The sequence below is a fragment of the Puma concolor genome, chromosome B3, assembly GCF_028749965.1.
Source record: "Puma concolor isolate L17-30 chromosome B3, mPumCon1.1.hap2, whole genome shotgun sequence".
Classification (NCBI taxonomy): Eukaryota; Metazoa; Chordata; class Mammalia; order Carnivora; family Felidae; genus Puma; species Puma concolor.
The window spans coordinates 9,830,729-9,852,689 of NC_141672.1; the positions used below are offsets into that span (position 1 = coordinate 9,830,729).

The 21,961-nt window shown below is 50.1% G+C and overlaps 1 protein-coding gene across 5 annotated transcripts in view; it reads right to left on the reverse strand.

The window, feature by feature from the left end:
• TUNAR (transmembrane neural differentiation associated intracellular calcium regulator) overlaps positions 1-21,961 on the reverse strand; it is a 48,312-nt gene that overhangs the window by 6,778 nt on the left and 19,573 nt on the right. The window contains exon 1 of one of the 5 annotated variants that reach the window (XM_086708869.1): positions 14,351-14,455. The exons of the other annotated variants lie outside the window; for them this stretch is intronic. The gene's annotated coding sequence lies outside the window, so the exon portion shown is untranslated. Of the gene's footprint in view, positions 1-14,350; positions 14,456-21,961 lie in introns of those variants that run through there. 5 annotated transcript variants of the gene reach the window in all.

The window sequence follows — 21,961 nt, forward strand, 5'->3', positions numbered from 1 at the left end:
TTGGTCTAAAGAGACGCTGTTAGTGTTGCCCTTAAAACCCAAGACCGATCATCACAGTCACTCAAGCAAAACAAAGTGCCTGTCAGGGAGGCAGCTTGGCTTCAAGGCTTAATTTAGCCTCTTCCCTGAGTTAACCCGAGATAACTCTGACTCAGGGGGAAGTGGAGGGGAATAATCAGGTCGACCATATTTACTTTCTGAGGGCTCTGCAGCAAAGCAAGGCCTTCTCCACCTCACAGAAGTCTGTTACACCCTGAAGTCTGTTTCTACAGTGCTTGACTCATCAGCCTGAACTTCCCCGTGGAAAGGAGCTACCGAGGGCTTTCTAGGAGAGAAGTGGTTGGAACGTTCTTTTCCTGGGACAAAGTTGTCTGGCCAGAGTGTGAAGGATGAAGAGAGGGAGATTAGCCTGGAAGCCACGGCAGTAATAAACGTGGGAGGAGAAACAAAACCAAAATAACACAGAAAGCAAAGTCTGGGGCAGAGCAACATGGGACATGAAGCTTACTTCCATTCCTTCACTCCCTCGTTCACTCGTCCCTCCCTGCCCGGGACTGGGTGGGAGGGGAATCAGAGAGTGACTGCTTGATGGATGCTAAAAGCACTTCTTTTGGGGTGAGAAAAATGTTCTAAAACAGATTTTGGTGATGGTGGCACAACTCTGTGTATATACTAAAACCACGGAATTGTACGCTTTAAATAGGTGAATTTTGTGGTTTGTAGAGTGTATCTTTTTTTTAAGTTTATTTATTTATTGTGAGAGAGAGAGAGAGAGAGAGAGAGAAGGGGGAGGGGCAGAGAGAGAGAGAGAGAGAGAGAGAATCCCAAGAAGGCTCTGCACTGACAGCACAGAGCCCAAAGCGGGGCTCAATCCCATGAACTGTGAGATTGTGACCTGAGTGAAAAATCAAAGAGTTGGACGCTTAACCAACTGAACCACCCAGACATCCCTTCTGTATCTTAATGAAGATTTATTTAAAATAATCACAAGCATGTGTAAAATCTTTATAAAGAATATCAGAAAACTTTACCAACAGACTTAAAATTAGACCAACATAAAAAGGGAGAGATAGACCATCTTCATGGAGTGCAAGATTCCACATCCCCAAATCATCAGTTCTTTCCAATGTGATCTACAGATTTGCTACCCTCCAGGCAAAATTTCTTCAGGGTTTTTGGTGCTATTTGACAGGCTGGCTCTAAAATGTGTATCAAATTGAGAAGGGATAACAATAGCTAAGATCTTCACTAAAGAAGAATAAGGGAGGGGGATTTGCTCCAAAAGACCTCAAGAATCACCATGCTGCTTGACTAATGAAATCTTAGACAGACAGACCAAGAGAACAGAAACAGCTACATGTGCATGGACAGTGCTGATCAGTGGGAGGAAATAGGCCTGTGGATAAATAGTGCTAGAGTAACTAAGCATCTGGTGGGGGGAGGGGAATGGAATTGAACCAGTATTTCATCAATTCCCGATGGATTAGAGACAGCTGTGGAAGGGAAAACTTAAGACCTTTTAGAAGACAATAGAAGTGACTATCTTCATGTCCTTTTGGTAAGGGATATCTTTTTTTTAATTTAATTCAATTTAATTTTTTAATATGAAATTTATTGTCAAATTGGTTTCCATACAACACCCAGTGTTCATCCCAACAGGTGCCCTCTTCAATACCCATCACCCACCCTTCCCTCCCTCCCACCCCCCATCGGCCCTCAGTTTGTTCTCAGTTTTTAAGAGTCTCTTATGGTTTGGCTCCCTCCCTCTCTAACCTCTTATTTTTTTTTCCTTCCCCTCCCCCATGGTCTTCTGTTAAGTTTCTCAGGATCCACACAAGAGTGAAAACATATGGTATCTTTCTCTGTATGACTTATTTCATTTAGCATCACACTCTCCAGTTCCATCCACGTTGCTACAAAAGGCCGTATTTCATTCTTTCTCATTGCCACGTAGTATTCCATTGTGTATATAAACCACAATTTCTTTATCCATTCACCAGTTGATGGACATTTAGGCTCTTTCCATAATTTGGCTATTGTTGAAAGTGCTGCTATAAACATTGGGGTACAAGTGCCCCTATGCATCTGCACTCCTATATGGATATCTTAATAAGATATATAAGATATATATCTTATATCTTATATATATCTTATATCTTTTATATATATCCTATATCTTATATGGCTATCTTAATAAGACATAAGGCTCAAGCTATAAGAGAGAATACTAATACAAGCAATCACATTAAATTTAATGTTTATCAAAAAAGACCATAAAAAAGTGAAGTTATTAAATCATAAACTGGGATGTACATGTGTCATATATACACCTTATATATACTCTATATATCACACAGATCTTGTTACAGTCAAGTCAGTGAGAAAACGATAAACTTCCAGTAGAAAACTGGGCAAAAACCACGTTCGGGAACTTCCCAAAAGAGTGAACGGCCATAAAGAAGCTAAACCTCAGTGATCAGAGAAACGCAAATTAAAATACGAGCTGCTACCCAACAGTCATCGGCTTCACAAGAGCTATAAGATCCAACCAACCACCCAACACTGACGACACAGCTTCTGAAGTGACAGGAGCACAAGCTGGATGCTGTCACTCGGGAAAGCAGGATGACATCACCTTGTAAAGCTGAACATACGCAGGCCCTGTGACCCGCCATCCCACCTTCGGGCTCCCACCCTGAACACATCTGCGACGACCCACCAGGTTACACAGCCGTGAACGTTCACGGACAAGGTCACCTGCGGCAGCCTGGACCTACTGTCCCGTTTCACACATGGCACTTACGTACGGCGGGGAAAATGCCATCGCACACACGTATGGATGGCTAAAGCAGCGATGCGTGAAAAGGCTTGTGGCCAAAGAGCACTCGAAGGGTGTTTCCCTTTATAGAAAGTTTGGAAACAGCCCTACGTTATCCAGAGATACAAACGTGACAAAATTCCAAGGAAAAAGCGAGAGAATCACAAACACGAAGGCAGGCGAGCCCATACTAGTGAGTGGAGAGGGGCAGTGGATGGGGTCAGGGAACGGTGCTTGGGGGACCCCAGAGGTACTGGTGATACTCCTTAAGCTGGAGAGTGGGTACATGGGGGTTTGTTCTTTATACTTTGCATTTTGTAAGGATGCTTCTGGTATCTAAGAAACGATCAATCAATTAATTAATCATCATTACAGCGGAGTAACTGTAAAACAATATCGATAACAAAGTAACAATAGCCACAGCGGTAACAACAGGAGTCGAAAGACCGGGGGCATCAAGTCTGCTCAATGCCAGAAGCAGCTCCAACCAGGAAGGGGGCCACCCAATTGACGGACAGCTCCGTTCCGAGCCCACCTGCCAGCCGGTCCTCTGCTGGGCCGCTTCTGAAAACCACGCTCATAGTTTGCCCAGCGGGGACGTAGGGCCTTGGAAAAGAGGCCACAGGAGTACAGGATGCGGGGTGCGGCCTGGGTGTGGGGGCTGCAGGGCCACGTGGGAGGGGAGCCCGGACAGAAGTCAAGGCCCCCGTGTGGCCCCTGCAGTCACAGCCCTTCTTTTGGTGACATTTCCACCCAGGCCGAGTCCATCAGAAGCTCCCAGAGCCCAACCCCGGGGTAGGGCGCTGAGGGCGGGTCGGCTCTAAATGCTGGGTCATCGCGGCCAGGGCTCCAGAAGGAGCCTCCTGTGGCTGGTGCCACCTGGGTGCCTGGAGCCAGCCTGACTTCTGCCCTTTTTCAGGTTCTGTTGCCCGTTTCCTTCTGTCCCATAAATGACCTTCTCTAACTACCCTGAAAAATGCTGTTTTTGCTGAAGGCAGTCAAACCCATTCCTTATCCATATCCGCCGCTTATGACCAAGGAACTTGTACTCGCACAGAACACACATTAAGTGCATTTTGTTTGCTTCCTCATCTGCCCTTCGAATCCCCCCCACAGGAGCTCCACTGTTGTTTTCTGGGTACCTCCTGTCACTCGAACTCGCCACTGTCAGGCCAGCTTATTCCACCTGCCCACAGCTCAGTCCAGAACGCTCTCCCTTGCTTTCAAATGGCACATCCTCGGGGCACCTGGGTGGATCAGTCAGTTGAGCATCCCACTTCAGCTCAGGTCACGATCTCACCGCCCATGGGTTCGAGCCCCGCGTCAGGCTCCGTGCTGACGGCTCGGAGCCTGGAGCCTGCTTCGGATTCTGTGTCTCCCTCTCTCTTTGCCCCTCTCCCACTCACGCTCTCTCTCTCTCAAAAATGAACATTAAAAACAGTTTTTAAATGGCACACCCTCACGGTAACCTACACCCACTGGAACCACGTGTATAACTGGGAACTAAGCAAAAACAATCCCCATTGTCTTCTGCAAGGCGACACTCGGGTTTTGAAAAACTGATAGGAAGTGAGAAGCGTTGGCCTCAAAGACATCAGCCCTGACTCCGTAGTTCGCTAGTTGTGTGACTTGGCCAAGCTGCTTCAGCTTGATCAGTTTGAAGTCAAAGGCAGGGAAAGTGATATCAAGACAAGGGGAGGCACCAGATCATCCAAATTCTTTCCACGACTCGCTGACCGTGTTCTCTGGAGTGACTCAGGCTCAGCCACCATTCCAAGTGTTTCTCGGTCTCGAGGAGACTTCTGTATTTTGGGATGAGGAAGATTCACTCCGATCCACTCCTGCCTGGAAATTCAAAATCGCCAGAGTGGCCCATCGAAGGGATGCGGCGGAACCCCTCCCCAGAGAGAGAGACCTCAGGGGTCACCTAAGGACCGTGCTTCCAACAAATATGCCCAGAGCACCCGGCTGATCCAAGCTCCAGACTAAGCCACAGGCAAACGCCGAGAGACCAAGGCCTTTGGTGTTCAAGGACCTCATGACCCAGGGAGGGGAAAAGACCAGCAGATCACAGCGGCGATGTGAGCGCCAGGCACGGGGCAGCACGAAGAATGCAGCAGCCTCAACCTGCTTGGGAGGGCACATCGGGAACTGTCCCTGAAAGATGGGCAGCGTTGAAGCAGACGTGTGCAAGTCTAGTGGGACCAGCTCGGCGACGGCAGAGGAGGGGCGTGCAGTCAGTGGACCAGCAGGTGCAAAGGAAAAGCAGGAGGGTGGGAGGCTGCAGCCTGTCGGGGTGATGAAGCATCCTGGCGAGCGAGGGAAGAGCCGAGGTTGCAGGTGGAAAAGAGGCCAGAACAACAGCTCTTGCAAACCACGCAAAAGAATTTTGGAATTCAATAGGTGCAACACACCCGACTCGTATTTACTTTCTCGACGGTACATGTAGGCATGTATACTCTTTGGTATGCCTGAGATACCTCGTCATAAATTTAAAAAACCCATTTGACTCCTATAATCAGGCAGGCTGAATTAAGCGGAAGCTGGTGACCTGCTCTCTAGGTCAGATGGAACGTTCTAGGTGGAACGTTTCCATTGGATGGCTCCTGGCTCTGCCACCATTTGAGGCCTTGCTCTTTGCCTTTTTGGGCTTTGGGAAATTCACTGGGAGCCTCTCTCCAAGGTACAGGACCCCCGCACCCAGCTGAGGTCCTCGGCAGGGGCTGGGCGTGTCTCTAGAGGATGAACCCCTCTGCATATGCCCGTGCCCAGCCCGGGTGGCCACAGAATGGCCTGGGAGCCACGGATGGCCACTCAGTGGAGTGGCAGACAGGACAGCCCCAGGGACCGGAATTTACTCCGAGTCCCCAAGAGTCACTGAAGAGAAGGAACATTTGCAAAGCATTTAATCTGCTCAAAAAAAGTTCACGATTCTTCTTACAAACAAGTAGAGCGCTGTCCCTCCTTAACCGCCAAAGGGTTGCCGGATCTGCCTTTGCACACGAGGCCCACCTCTGTCATGCTGTGGCTCGTAACTGCTCCTCTGGCTACACACGGCCATAACAATCATAGCTGCTAATTAGTCAGCACGACGTATGGGCCAAGCCGTGTACCATTCAGCCGGCCAGCCGCTCAACACAGGTTTATCCGGCACCTGCTATACTCTGGGTCCTTTTCTAGAATAATGGGATACAGACAAACGGAAGTGTTATTCCTATTTTAGAGATACGGAATTGAGATTCAAAATAATTACTCAACACCTACAAGACGCCAGGCACCGTTGCAGGCAGGAGGGAGACAGCAGTGAGTAAAACAAAGAACTCCTCAAACAATGGAGTCGGGATTGAACCCAGCGGCCAATTCTGCTACCCAAAGCTGCCCATCTCCTGCCCTGCCCCCGGTGCACCCCCCACGCGGAGCTCCTGCCACAGTGCTGCCTTTGCTCACGCTCCCTTCTTGGCTTGGACAACTGCCTCCCGTCCTTCCAGGCTCAGCTCGGTTGACAGTATCTCCAGGGACCCCCTCTTGATGTCGGGAGGCCCGCTGTAGACCCCATCTGAGCATCTCCTGCCTGAGTCTGTAACTATCCCTTTATCTTCAGTCTCCCCCACTGAACTGTGATGCGAGTTCTTCAGGAGGGACAGGCCTGGGTCCCATTCATCTCCCTGCCCCTGCCCCCGCCCCCGCGCCTGGAGTTCAGATGGTGCTCAGTGTACCGAGTGAAAGGAAAGATGGACCTCAAGCGAGCCTGGGGAGGCCCAGCTTCCAGGTCAAGGGAGGGCAAGGCATGGGAGGCAGCTGAATGGATGACAGGGATGGTCCAGCCCAGCCGGCTAGAACTTACTAGAGAGAGACAGGCAGTGAGAAGAACCTACGGTCAAGAGGACACGCCCTCTTCCCTGACTCTCCAAGCAGGGGGTCCACCAGGGTAGGCAGGCTGGGCTAGTGAGTGTGTGTGTGGGTGGGGTGGTTGGGGACACCTGGTGGGGAGCCCAAGGGGTCCTCTGCTCTGGGACCGGGTCAGAGAGAGCCCTCCTGCCCCAGCAGCTCCTGGCCTCTTCCTTCTCTTGAGTGCAAGTGCCACACTCAGAGCCCTGGACAGAGTGGGACCTGCCTTCCCTTCTCCTCCTTCTCGGGAGAAAGAGCCTGGGTAAATCTCCCTGGGCTCAGTTTGGTCATGTGACCAGGGAGCGCAGGGACCCAGATGATAAGGTACAAGGGCCTTCGGTGGACTTCTTTCTTCCCTAACTAAGGAGGCTTAGTCTACTGTGTGTGGAGTAAGGGAAGTGTGAACACTGATTACAAAGAGAAAAAACAGCTCCCGGTACTAACACTTAAGGGTAAATTAATCAGTTATTTCCCATGTTCAGATGAGAGCACATTCCTTCGTTTTGGGGAAAAGTAATTATAGTAGCCTAGATTTCCCCAAGGAGCCCAAGTCATGAGGTAGCTCTGTGATGAGGTGGCTTAAACCAAGAGGAGAAAATGAGACTCAGGCCTGTGGTATGGCCCACCAGCCCCATGGACAACATCACACCTACCTGCCAAGCACCCACTTGGCCACGGACCCCACTTGCCTGTAGACTCCACCCCCATTATCCAGGACCAGCAGGAAACAGGGAAGGAGCCTGGGACTCTAGAGAGCTAGCTTTGAGTTCCTGACTGGCCCCCGATGAGCTGTGTCACTGAAACACATGACCCGCCCCCTCTAATACTCGTCTGTGATGGACTCACGGTGGAGACGAACCGTTGACTTGTAACAAGAAACAAGTATTTTCCAACAGCTGAGCAAAAAACTTCTCAGAAAGGCAACTTTGCAACAAATGCACTGGCTCACCAACGTAGCGACTCGACTCCTTGGACTCTACCATGAAGATAACCCCCAGCTCTACAAAAAATACACCTGCAAGTTCATTCACCGAAGCATCATTGGTAAACGCAAAACTATGAGAAGCAACCTAAGTGCCCGGACAGAGGGAAGTGGCTGAATAAACTCGGGTACCTGCACAGGTGGAGCACTGTGCAGCTGTAAAGAAGGGAGGGGTGATGTGAACAGATGTGGAGAGAATTCCACAACATACCATCCCGTTAGAAAAGCAAAGGGTGAAAGAATAGTATGGTCTGCTACCAATCGCGTAAGAAAGGGTTACAAAGTACACAACCCGCTCTTTGGACAGCAGGAGTCAGATATGGAAGAGACAGGCTCTCTAGAGGGGTGGGCGCTAGAGGAATGGAGTGATGGGGATGGGATTGGGATGCAGAGGACAGAGGGAGTGACCCTTCTCGGAGTGGGTCTTTCAGGACAGATCTGACTTCAAAGCACTGTATTGTTCCATGCGCCCCTCATATACCCAACACACAAAAAATGACTGTAACCAACCAAGATGAGAGGGAAACCCAAAGTGGAGTATTCATACCAACAGATGGACCAAAACAGTACAAATACATAGCTTACCCACATAGAAGGGGATAGGGAAAAAACAAAGAACAAAACAAAACAAAATAAAACCACTCACCTAAGAGACTTTGGAAAACAGGGTCCTGACCAAACAGTGGAGAGCCAAAGACAAGACACCAAACACAGACGCTGTCACCCCGTCACCGACTGGAAAAGTGTTTCCCACAGGGGGTGTGGGTTAGCAATTTGGAACTCCTGTATACTTGAGTTAAGAAAATACATTGTAGCTACTGAGGACAGCCTCTCCCGGCTGGAGAAAGAAGTTACAAATAAGGAAAGGGGAGAGGGGTAACGTGGAGCTCCTGCTGCTGGGACTAGAATTTGAGAGCTCGGAGCCGACTCATGGTTCTCAATGTACCGACAGGTGGGCAGAGCCAGAAACACATGTGATGTGTTAGTGCGCGACCATGTTATCCCAGCGCTGTCCCCTGAAGGGGCCTAAAAGCAGTGATGCCCCAGAAGCAGTGAGCACACTCGGCCTCCAGACCTTGGTTTCTAGGCACCTGCTCCAGGGACAGGACCCAGGGCTCCTTGGAGAAGGACTGATTGTAGGGCTGGGGAAGGGAAAACAGAAGCTGAACCCTGAACACCGTGTGATTCGAGAAAGCAAGAATGTGCCCCCGGAAAGACAAGGGGGCACAGGCTGGCCAAAAACACAAGCACAAAATTGAAGAAGAGCCTAATATTAGGCTAAGTCTGACACAATCTGAGCCAGAAAATGAAAAACCACCGTATCAGATTGTAATTCATAGAAGAAAAGAAATACCCAGGGGTCTATACTGATGGAAATAATCACATAAATACACACATGGGGGAGGAGGGCTACTTCTTTCTTACAGTAGAATTTCTAAGCAATAAATGTGGAAGGAAAGCAGGAATTAAGAAAATCACCGTTAGGCAAACTTTGCAACAGTAACTGCTGGAGACAAGATCCGCCGACAGATGCTAAAACTAACAGGTGGAAGTTTGAGGAGAAACCGGATTTGCATGGTCTCAAAGTACCTCTCCCAAGGAATTTGTAGGAAAGATGGGGACTTGAGGGTAGAGGGGCCCCGATGGGGTCCTGGGGCAGAAAAGGACACGAGCGGAAACCCTGGTGACGTCTGGACAAGGTTCAGTCGGTCGTGTTGTACAAAGCTCCCTTTCTGGGTCTGGTGACCTCACTCTGGTCATGCATGCTGGGGACCTGAGGATAAGCTGGGTGAGGGGAACCTTCTCAACCATTTTTACACCTTTCCAGTCTAGCTCGGTGTCTTTGTTTAGAAATAAGAGGCCGTGTTTATTTTTATTTTTATTTTTTTAAATATGAAATTTGTCATCAAACTGGTTTCCATACAACACCCACTGCTCGTCCCAACAGGTGCCCTTCTCCATGCCCCTCACCCACCCTCCCCTCCCTCCCACCCCCCCCATCCACCCTCAGTTTATTCTCAGTTTTTAACAGTCTCTTATGGTTTGGCTCCCTCCCTCTCTAACTTTTTTTTTCCTTCCCCTCCCCCATGGTCTTCTGTTAAGTTTCTCAGGATCCACATAAGAGTGAAAACATACAGTGTCTGTCTTTCTCTGTCTGACTTAATTCGCTTAGCATAACCCTCTCCAGTTCCATCCACGCTGCTACAAAAGGCCACAGTTCATTCTTTCTCATTGCCACGTAGTATTCCATTGTGTGTATAAACCACAATTTCTTTTTTTTTTTTTTAATTTTTTTTCAACGTTTTTATTTATTTTTGGGACAGAGAGAGACAGAGCATGAACTGGGGAGGGGCAGAGAGAGAGGGAGACACAGAATCGGAAACAGGCTCCAGGCTCCGAGCCATCAGCCCAGAGCCTGACGCGGGGCTCGAACTCACGGACCGCGAGATCATGACCTGGCTGAAGTCGGACGCTTAACCAACTGCACCACCCAGGTGCCCCAAAACCACAATTTCTTTATCCATTCATCAGTTAAGACGTTATGTTTAAATTCATCATTCAATTATTCCACTAACACTCATGCCAACCCACCAGGCCTTTGCTGGGCCCTACTTAGGATTTGTTTCAGTGTGAATCCTTTGTGGAGGAGGCAGGGGGACAGATGCTAAGGGGTTTGAGCTCTGAACCAGAGCTTCCAGAGACCTTTGGTCCCAGGTCCCAGGTTGGTCCTTGGTTACAGAGAGATCCCCAGAACCTAAGGGAACTTCTGGAACATTCTGCCCAACATCCTCAGCCAGAACCAGAATCCTGAAGGGAAGGGGTCCAGAGTTAGGCCCTGTGGGGTTCTCTCGAATTCCTGGATCCCCCTGCAGACCCTGCCCACCGTGGTTCTTAGAAACAGTTGGGATCCGAAGCCACCATCATTCAGGAGCTCCGTCTCAAGGGCCCCGGGTTCCGGTCACTTCGGATTCCGTGTTTGGAGCTAATCATACCCAGGCTCTGTCAGCACACATCTGTGGCTTTCTTTTTAGGACCAGCTTCTGACTGTGCAGGCTCTGTGAGTTCCTGTCCCAGAAGCCAGCTTGGCGACCCTGGGTCTGGGCTGTTGACTTCTGTGCCTGTCCCCACCCTCCAGGGACAAGTGCCCTACTCTAGAGCCCCAGCTGTTCTGCTCCTGAGGCTTTGGGGGGTGGGAGGGAAGGGTCAGGCTGCCTGCCTTCCTGAGTCCTGCCTGTGTTCACCTCGCCTCTCCTGCTCCTTTGCTCCTTAGTCCTCCATCTTTCAGCGTGTCCTCCACTGCCCAGTGCCCCACAGACCCTACATGCCGTCTGGCTTGTCTGGTCTCAGTGTGTGTGCCAGATGGGCTTTTCCCCAGCTCCCCAAAGAGGCAGATCCCAGTCTAAGCCAATCACCTGGGCCACGCAGCCTGTCTCCAGGTGTGGCAGGCCAGGCTCCCGATCTTTCCTAAGGGACTCAGCAGACGCTAGGTCACATGGGAGTGAGCAGTCAAAGGCGTTCAGACCCCACAGAGCCTGCCAAACGCCTCCTCCCCAGCTGTGGTGATTACAGATCACAATAAACCTGCCATCCTCTCCCATCGAGACGCAAGCATCTGTGTCCCCTCCCCGTGGGTGACAGCCTACAGTGGCGGTGACCCTGGGAAGTCTCTGGGCCCAGCCCTAGGAGACTGGCCGCGTGCACCTCCCGTCTCTCGGAGCACACCACTCCGGGGGGGAGCCAGTCACCAGGTCAGAAGTCCAGTGACCCCGGGACTGCCTGCTACGAAGAAGCCCGAGCGAGCCACCTGGAGAGGAGCGTGGAGACAGAGGCCAGCCGGCCACCAGATGTCCCAGAGGGGGGTCCTCAGCTCCAGCACAGGATGGCCCCACGTCAGAGCTGCCCAGCTGAGCCCACCCACCCACAGAACTGCGGCAGATAATAACGACTTTTGTCTCAAACCACTAAGTTGTAGATCGGTCTGTTACATACCAATAGGTAACAGGACCCTGGCTGAAAGAGGCTGGTGTTCGAGAGCCTGAAGGAAAGGTTTTTCTTCTTCAAGCAGAAGCAAGCGCTCCCGGCAAGATCTGATAAACAGGCAGCCAGAGCCTTCTGCAGAACAGCAAAGATCATGAACATTCTCATTTGTAAAGTGAGAGTCATGGTTCCCTGGTGAATCAGATGAGCCCCGTGTCAGCCGGACAATGGACCGAGCTGGCTATGTCTGGGATTAGGTCCCTGCGTGTCACTGTCTGTGTGTATGGGGACTAGGGGACGGGGGGGGGAGAGCCAGTCACCTCAGTTACAAGTCTTCTGCAGATCCCAGGAATCAAGCAAAGTCTCTGCATTTCAGGTCTGGTCGTCCCTCACACGGACAGCCCTTGCTTGGCTACATACACGCCTCCCTTCCTGCTGGCCGAGCAACCCGGATGCTGGGAAGCCAGTTCGAGGAGCCTCTGGGCTACTGGGCACTTCCTGGGGGTCAGGCAGCGATCTGAGCACTTCAAATCCACTGGCAACTTTAATCCTCACAACAAATGACATGGGGGTGGTGCGGTCGGTCGTCACATTTATAAATGAGCAAAGCGGGGCCGGCAAGGTGGACAGATTTGCCCTGGCCGGTCCCCCAGCCGGCAGGTGGAAGGGAGCTGGGATTCGAACCCACGCCTCGGACGGGGCCCAGGCTCCCAGGGGCCCTGCTCTATGGTTTCCTGGCAGGCGGCCACAAAACTTCCTCCTTTCATCCCTGAACCTATCTCCTTGTCTGCAAAATGGGGTAACACTTACCTAGTAACTGCAGTGTCGGCGAAATGAGAGACTCATGGCGCCCGATGCACGTTTCTCCCTGTCTCTCCGTCAGCGCGCTTTATGGCTCAATGAGGCACATAAAGGGTATTTACTAAGCAAATGTACGTTCCCTTTTGTTTTCTCTTTCTTCCAAAGTCCCACAAGGGAAAGGAGAATTCTTTTTCAAGAAATCTCACTTGAAGATTTTGATCAGATCAGAAAGAGAAGCTGAACAAGTATGAGGGAAGGTGGGACCTCCCTGAGCAATACGGAGGTATCAGATTTTTTAAAAAAATGTTTATTTTTGAAACAGAGAGAGAGCGTGAGGTAAGGGCAGAGAGAGAGAGAGAGGAAGACAGAGAATCCCAAACAGGCTCCACGCTGTCAGCACGGAGCCCGCCGTGGAGCTCGATCCCACGAACCGTGAGATCAGGACCCGAGCCGAAATCAAGAGTTGGACGCCCCAGGGAGGCATCGGTTTTTGTTCCTTCCCCCCAAGGTCCATGGTGAGAGGTCCAACTGGAAATATGGAAAGGATGTGGCCAGAAAGTCCTTCTAAGGAGCCCATCCCATGATTCCCCAGTGCCTGTGAGTCCCCACGTCTAAACACCACTGGGGAGACCCCAGGGTTTCCTAATAGCTCCCGTAACTGAGATTTCTTAGCAATTCCCATCTTGCTGAGCAAATGACTCAGCCCGCGAGCTGTGGCTCAATAGTGTGTATTTCATGAATATTTTTCTTTGGAGGGCTGTACCCATCAACATCTCACTTACTCAGGAACATCTGCATTTTAATGTGATTTTTTCGACACAGCCAGACAGCTGGGTGGGTTTTACCCACTCCTGAGGTACAAAAATCTCATCTCTGCAGATGGATCTCTCCAAGTGCGTTTGTGTCCAGACTGGAAATCGCATCCATCTGAATGATAGCATTTTTTGCAGAAACTGTTACTGACACACCGAGGAAAGTCAGGGTTACAATTTTGATCCAATACTTGTCCAAAACGAACTGGGGGAAAAAATAGCTTAAATGGATTTTGCTACAAAGTGTCATCACTGAAAAAATTTACATGCTGTGGCTCCTGCCTGCCTCTCCAAATTCCTCCTCCTCCTTTTTCTCTCAGTCATTCCGGCACCAACTAGACCAGCACCCTCTTTTTTTTTTTTTTTTGAAAATATCACCCCAGGGCCTTTGCACTTGCTATCTCCTCTGTCGGAATTCACGTTGCTCTCACTTCTGTGCTCACTTGCTCTCTCACGGTGTCCAGGCTTGGCTCAGACCTCCCGTCGTCAGGAAAGCCTTGTTGGCCACCTTGTGGATAAATGCCTGACACTTCTCACTCACCATGCACATGCCCTACTTGATTCGCATCAAAGGGCTGATCACAGCCTGACCACTCCTCGCCACGTTGAAGATAAGCTACGCGATAGCAATCATGTCCTCCGAGGGAGCCCCCACGCCAAGAACAAAGCACCAAGAGTACTGCAGAGACAGTCAGTTGTTTCCGAATGAATGCGCTAAGTGCCCATTTTCCAGAAGAGGAAGTTGTGACTCACTGGGGGCATGTGATCTGTTCACAATGGCACGGCCAGGAGCCAGGGGCGTCAACCCTTGGTTTGCCACGCGCTCAAATCTGCTGGACGAACTCCTACATTGTACGCTCGCATAACTTACTTTTTCTGACTCGATCCAAGCACACGGGCTCGATCCCACGAACCATCTACGTGAGGCCTGATGCCCAGCAGATACTCAGAAAATGCTCGCGGAAGGAGGTCTCGATGCATGAGCAGAACCCCTCGCCCCTGCTCCTCCCGTCCGGCCACTCACGGGACCCTCAACCCTTTGTGTAGCAGTCTTGCTGCGTGACCGCCCACCTTTCTGCCGGAGCCCCTCGGGGCTGCCCGAATCCTCGACTGCCTCCCGTAAGCAGGCTCTTGTCGGCGCCCACAGTGGGGAAGTTCTCAGCCCAGCCAGACGACGCCACTGGGTCATTTGGCCGATCGCCTCCTCCCATCTCCATCCAGCATTATTGTAGAAAACAAAAGAGAATCAATAAATGATCACTGAAATAAAAAAGAAAGTCAAAAATACGCTCTTCAAAGACAGGTGAGGAAGGCGAAGGGAAAGAAAGAAAGAAAGAGAAAGAAAGAAAGAAAGAAAGAGGGAGAGAAAGAGAGAAAGAAAGGGAGAGAAAGAAAGGAAGAAAGGGAAGGAAAGAAAGAAAGAAAGAAAGAGGGAGAGAAAGAGAGAAAGAAAGGGAGAGAAAGAAAGGAAGAAAGGGAAGGAAAGAAAGAAAGAAAGAAAGAAAGAAAGAAAGAAAGAAAGAGAGAAAGAGAGAAAGAAAGGGAGAGAAAGAAAGGAAGAAAGGGAAAGAAAGAAAGAAAGAAAGAAAGAGAGAAAGAAAGGAAGAAAGGGAGAGAAAGAAAGAAAGAAAGAAAGAAAGGGAGAGAAAGGAAGAAAGAGAAAAAGGAAGGAAGGAAAGAAGAAAGGAAGGAAGGAAGGAAGGAAGAAAGAAGGAAGAAAGAAAGAAAGAAAAAGGAAGGAAGGAAAGAAGAAAGGAAGGAAGGAAGGAAGAAGGAAGAAAGAAAGAAAGAAAAAGGAAGGAAGGAAAGAAGAAAGGAAGGAAGGAAGGAAGAAAGAAGGAAGAAAGAAAGAAAGAAAAAGGAAAGAAGAAAGGAAGGAAGGAAGGAAGGAAGGAAGGAAGGAAGGAAGGAGGGAAGGAAGGAGGGAAGGAAGAAGGAATCACAAAGCACTTGCAAAGCACATGCGGTCATTCTTGTCTCACCTAAACAAGCCCTATTTTCCTTCCATGAGCCTCTGTCTGCCTATCCGTGAAATGGGGATTTGGGCCAGGCGGGCTGACCCCTTACAAGCACATGCTGCTTCCCTCCCTTCTGCTACCGTTTGTTAATGCCAACAGCACTCGGAAATGCGGCAAACGACTCGCTAGGCTCCTCAGCCACCTCCTCGTATGTGGTAACGGCCCGCGTGGACTGAGCGCTTACTGTGTCCTCGGCACCTGCCACCTGCCCCGGCTGGCTCATTTACTCCCCGGCACAGCCCCGTGCACGAGGCAGGGACGGTGCCCTGCAGCAGACAAGCCACCCAGGCCTCCTCGTGGCAAATCCCCTGCTGTCCCGGGCTCCCAGCCACCGGGGCCGTGCCCTGCCCCCTCGCCGGCTCCACCAAGAAACACGAACCCCTGCTGGGCGCAGAGACTAAGACCCAGCTGAGAGCAGAAACTAGGTCTTAACCGCCTCTGCGTCCCCCACACCCCTGGCCCCGTGCGGCTCTGTGCTTACGGGAAGATTCCATGCACATTAGCTGGGTAGACGAGAAAAACACAGGATGAAGACCAACTCCTGGTGAGTGCCTCTGTCTCAGCTCTTGCGTGAGATCTGAGGGGCTCCCCGAAGCCGGGGGACTGTTGTGAGTGACTCTGCCGTCACCAAGTCGGAACGTTCAAAGGAGAAAGTCTGCAGTAGCGGAAGGTGAGGGGAGATGACCCGGAGTACCGACGGTTAATGTTTAGCCCACGTTTTCGGTTTTACACCTGTCTGGAGTCACACACCTGCTGGAATCCTGTATGCAGGTGGAAGTCCGCGCCCCAGGACCCAGGGGTCCCTCTTGGGTGTCCCTCCATAGGCAGCCAGTGAGCATCGTGGGCTCCTCACATAACATCCCCGATTGGAGGCTCTCCTGTCCTGCAAGGGACAAGCCCAGGTCTTCACTGGGGGCTGTGGAGAGCCCTTGGCAAAGGACCCCGGGCAGGGGGTTAGCAGCCATCTCAGGATGGGGCTGCAGGCCCCCTGACGACCCCAGAAGCACAAGGAACCCCGGCAAATCTCGCACTAGGGCAGCGGACACAGATGGGAGGGAAATGTGAAGCCGGTCGCAATGGAAAAAGAGAGACCCAAAAGGGGTCTGCACCAGCATGGGGCGTGGAGAGCACACGTGGTCTGCTCACTGGCCAGCAGTGTGACGGCAGGCATGGCACTCCCCCTTTCTGAGCTCGCTGTCCCCATCTTTAAATTGAACTGGAGGGGGCGCCTGGGTGGCTCAGCGGGTCGAGCGTCCGACTTTGGCTCAGGTCACGATCTCACGGGTCTGTGGGTTCAAGCCCCGCGTCGGGCTCGGTGCTGACAGCTCGGAGCCTGGAGCCTGCTTCGGACTCCGCGTCTCCCTCTCTCTCTGCTCCTCCCCCACTCACACTCCGTCCCACCACATCCACACCCCGCTTTCCTCTGGTACAGAACCCAGCGACATCCCCCGTCTGTCCTGCACTTAGGGGTGGCTGCGTGGCTGAGGTCTTGACGGAGGAGTTTGAGCAGAGAGCCGTGGGCCGGCCCGCAGCCAAGTTGCTCTCTTTGTGGTTCGTCCAGCCCGGAACAGATGACAACAGGGATGTCAGAGGATCTGGAGTGTGGCGGAGCCAGAGGCGAGGGAGCCCGGGTCCCCACATCACCCCACGGAGGACAGTTGTCCACCGACTGGGGACACCCACTGAGGCTATTTACACGTGAGAAACTAATCTTGGGCTGGAGCCACTACCCTTTGGGGCGGTTTCTAACCTTTGCTGGTGGTTTAACCCCTCTGCTGGATCTAATTAATATGTTATTTCTACCCTTCAAAAATTTTAAAAGAGAACTGCTAAATTTTGAAAGGGGAATGTAGTAGTCAGAAAGCTTAACGGAGCCTCCTTTTCCGTTTGGAACTGGTGTTTCTGGGGCTTTGGGGATCAAATCACTCGTCCTCTTACTGACGCACCAGGGCCACACTTGTCCCACGGCGTACTATTTGCGGAAAATTCCAGTCTTCATACAATCAGCAAAGCAGACGGATCTGGGCCTAACGTCTACCTAAAGTCAATCAAGTCTTTCAGAAAGAACACAGATACTGAGGGCCTACTATGTACAAAGCACCAGGAGGGATGCCCTAAATTTGCTGCCTGTTTCTCCAAACCCTAAAATCAGGCTATGCAGTCTGAGAAGCACAAGTCAGAAGCAGCAGAATAGAATAACTAGTTTCTGGAGAGTCCCAGAAACCTCCAAGATGTTCGGTTGCCGGAGGAAGGGCATTTAGGCATGAAAGGACCCAGGCCGGCGCCCCCCCGCCCCCCCCCCCCCCCCCGCCGGGGGCTCAGTGTATTGGCGAGAGGTGTTAGCCAGGTTTGAAAAGAAAGTATCCCCATGCTGCTGAGAAGCAGAACAGCCAGGAGAAAGGAGGCAGGTCAGAAATCCAAAGGTTGGGGTTCACCAGCTGTGTCATTTGTACTGTGTGACCCTGGCCAACGATTCAGTCCTTCTGAGTCTGATTGCTTACTGGCCAAGGAAGAAACCCAAAAGCCGCTAAACTTACCTCAACTCTGGATGAGCAGGCACACGAGGAAATGAGCGACACGGAGAAAAAGATCAAGATAAACACAAAAACTGACCTTAGAGAGGAGGGAAATAATTCACGAATGAAAGCAAACAAACAAAAACTCTAATATTTCACTACTCAGTACGTTAACAGCTATAAAACAAAGTGAGATTCTAAGAAAAGGAGCAATCGGAGAATAAGCAAAAAGCTCTTAGAAATTAAAAATACTCGTGCTTTAGAGGCGCCTGGGTGGTTCAGTTGGCTGAGCATCGACTTGGGCTCAGGTCATGATCTCATGGTTCGTGGGCTCCAGCCCCGTGTCGGGCTCTGTGCTGACAGCTCAGAGCCTGGAACCTGCTTCCGATTCTGTTGTCTCCCTCTCTCTCTGCTCCTCCCCCACTCATGCTCTGTCTCTCTCTCAAAAATAAACAAACACTAAAATTAAAAAAAAATACTCTTGCTTTAGCAATGTTTCTTTAAAAGTAAACAAACCGGGGCTCCCGGGTGGCTCAGCTGGTTAAGCGTCCGACCTCGGCTCGAGGTCCTGATCTCGCGGTTTGTGAGCTCATGCCCCACATCGGGCTCTTGCTGTCAGCACAGAGCCTGCTTCAGATCCTCTGCCTGCCTCTCTCTCTGACCCTTCCCCACTTGCACGTGCACTCTCTCAAAATAAATAAACTTTAAAAAAAGTAAACAAACAAAAAAGATGGACCAGAAAATGAAGTCAAGAAAATCTAGATAAGTAGTACAATAGCAGTGAAATGAGAAAACAGGAGAAAAATGCAGAAGTAAATAGGCCCATTCTGGAAGGTAGAAGAACCAACAAATAAGGGGTTCAGAAATGCAGAATGGGAAAAAAATGGAGATATAAAAAAAAGTCAAATACATTAGGATCTCCCAGAGTTCAAGGTCTCATCTTCAGATTATACTAAGTATCTGGAAGAGGGGATGGGGCCTCCCCCCTCAGTATCTTCATGTAATATATGAATGCCAAGGATAAAGAATAATTACTAAAATCTGCCAGAAAAGAAAAACAGAAAATAGAAAAGCTACAAAGGACCTAGAATCAGACTTCTCATCAGCAACATGGAAAGCCCCGAAGTCTTCAAAATTCTGAAGGAGAATGATTTTGAACCTGGAAATCTACCTTCAGCATGAATATAAAATACAGACATTTTCTGACGGTTTACTAGGCACGTAGCTTTTCTCTTAGGAAGCTCCAACCGAGGAAAACAATGAAGGATGAGCCCAGGATGACCTCTACGGAGCAGGCGTGCAGAGGAAGTACAGGAACAGAGAGGGTCTTGAGAGGACAACACACACACACACGGGGAGCTCAACAGACCAGGTGGTATGAATAAAGGGAGAATATGATAAAGACAAATAAAGCAAGAAGAAAAAAAGAAAGGCAATTAAAAATCCCAGGAAACACACACACACACACACACACACACACACACACACACACACGGGGAGCTCAACAGACCAGGTGGTATGAATAAAGGGAGAATATGATAAAGATAAATAAAGCAAGAAGAAAAAAAGAAAGGCAATTAAAAATCCCAGGAAACACACACACACACACACACACACACACACACACACACACATGGGGAGCTCAACAGACCAGGTGGTATGAAAAAAGGGAGAATATGATAAAGATAAAGCAAGAAGAAAAAAAGGAGGGCGATTAAAAATCCCAGGAAACACACACACACACACACACACACACACACACACACACACACGGAGCTCAACAGACCAGGTGGTATGAATAAAGGGAGAATATGATAAAGATAAATAAAGCAAGAAGAAAAAAAGAAAGGCAATTAAAAATCCCAGGAAACACACACACACACACACACACACACACACCCCACACACATGGGAGCTCAACAGACCAGGTGGTATGAATAAAGGGAGAATAGGATAAAGATAAATAAAGCAAGAAGAAAAAAAGAAAGGCAATTAAAAATTCCAGGAAACACACACACAATCCTGCATAATCCAAACACCAATGAAACTAACAAATGGCATGATTTTAAGCAAAGGATGGAATGCAAGCAAACAGAATGCATTTGACTCAGTTACAGGACATTCTGCCTTGAGCGATCCAGGGGTTGTTAAACTGATCTCTGGAGAAGGAAATGTAATCCCAACACATGGTTTAACACAGCATTAGACACTCCTGATATACAGCAGTCACTTTACCAACGTCACCTAGCAGTTTTGATTCCTAGAGTCAAGCTCTGGACAAAGCAAATGGTAGAGAGTCCAGGACAGGATGTAAATATAACCAAGTCTGATGCAGTGTCAACCCTAATGCAGAAGGTGCACAATGCTGAAGGCAAGAGGAAAGGGAAAAGCCCTAGGGCACTAATCACCTCTTCTCACAACATGAGGTGACAGAGTACCCCGAAAGGGTGATGGAGAAAGACACCGATTTCAAGATTAAAAAGTAACGGATGGAAGCACTTCAGTAAAGACAAGAACAGGCAGGGGCACCTGGGTGGCTCCGTTGGTTAAGCGTCCGACTCTTGGTTTCTGCTCAGGTCATGATCTCACGGTTTGTGAGTTCAAGTCCCACATCGGGCTCTGCGCTGGCAGCATGGAACCTGCTTGGCATTCTCTCTCTCTCTCTCTCTCTCTCTCTCTCTCTGCCTCTCCCTCACTCATACCGTCTCCGCCTCTCTCAAAAATAAATGAACTTAAAAAAAAAAAGAACGGGCAAAGGAGGAGTCAAATCTTCCTTTTTCGCTTTAGAACATCCACAGTTACAGTGTGCAGGTGACAAATTCACTGCCTGGATATGAATCCTGGCTCATGCAGAAAGTGGAAAAGGGTTGCACTAAGGATTAAATGCATTCATATGAGTAATATCCACGGGGCAGTGCCTGGCACAAAGTAAGCACTCAAAATATATCACGTATTTTATTATGCCTACCCCTGCCTTACAATGTGCAAACACTGACTGGAGAAGAACTTTAAATGTTGCATAAAAAGATATGCCACACAGAACGATTTAAAGAAATGTATGTAAAAGTGAACTTGAATCAGGACATAAAGTATGACGACTATTTTAGAGACTGCTAAGCAGGGTACAGCATTTGGGAGGGGAGCTTTGGTGAGGGAGGCTTCCCAGAGAGAGCCTGGAAAGAGATTCTGCTCTCTGCACTAGCCAAGTGTTTGCAAACTGTAGAGGTCTCTACCGCTGCCTTATACGGACACGGCCGAGTATTATTGTTATTATTATTTTTGGTTTTGCAAACGGAAAACATGTCTGGATACACCTTTTGGGGACGCTGGGCACTTTTTAAAAACTACTTGCCAGCAAATTCAGACTGCTTCCCTGTTGCTTACATTACTGTGCAGGGGAAAGCAAATGCTTGCAGAGGCTCTATGTCTCCGTGAAGGAGAGGAACGACTGAGGCTCAGAATGGAGGCCGGAGGGCGCGGTGCAGCTCCTGGCTTGACTCTGGACTCCGCCAGGCCTTTCCCAGAAGTCCCAGTTTTATTCTGAGCCAAACAGGGGAGGAGGTACCTCGTCCCAGGAGATGGGGCTGGAAGGAACCTTGGGCCCAGAGTAAGGCCTGCATACTTCCCCAGTTAGCTGGACCAGCCCAACGCCTATTTCTGGACCTCTTCCTTAGTTTCCCCACAAAGCCCAAACCGGGCCCTGACACTGTACCTGGCTCATCCAGTGCCCTCCCTCCATGAGACCAGTCTCTGACCCCCTTTTCTCCCACCGTTGGCCACAGAACTGTTCGGGTTGGCGAGGGCAGCAGAGGCTGGGTGTGCTCCCCAAAGCCCACAGGTGTGGAGCCACAGAAAAGACGGTTCAAGGCCAGCTCTGCCACTTGCTGGCCATGTGACCTTGGGAACATTTCTTAATCCCACTGACCTGTGGCCTTCTCAACAATTCATTGATTTATGTAACGAATACTTTACTAAACACCTGTCCGGGGCCAGGTACCGGGCTAGGTGCACGAAGCTCGTGGCCGGCTTGCAAGGAACTCAGCAAGAACAAGGCCACTTTGCGTGGCTGCTTCCGGAAGCGAGAAATCTGCAGGAGAGCTGCCCAGAGGGACAACCCGTGGTGGGCGGGGCCGAGGGCAGGGAGAACG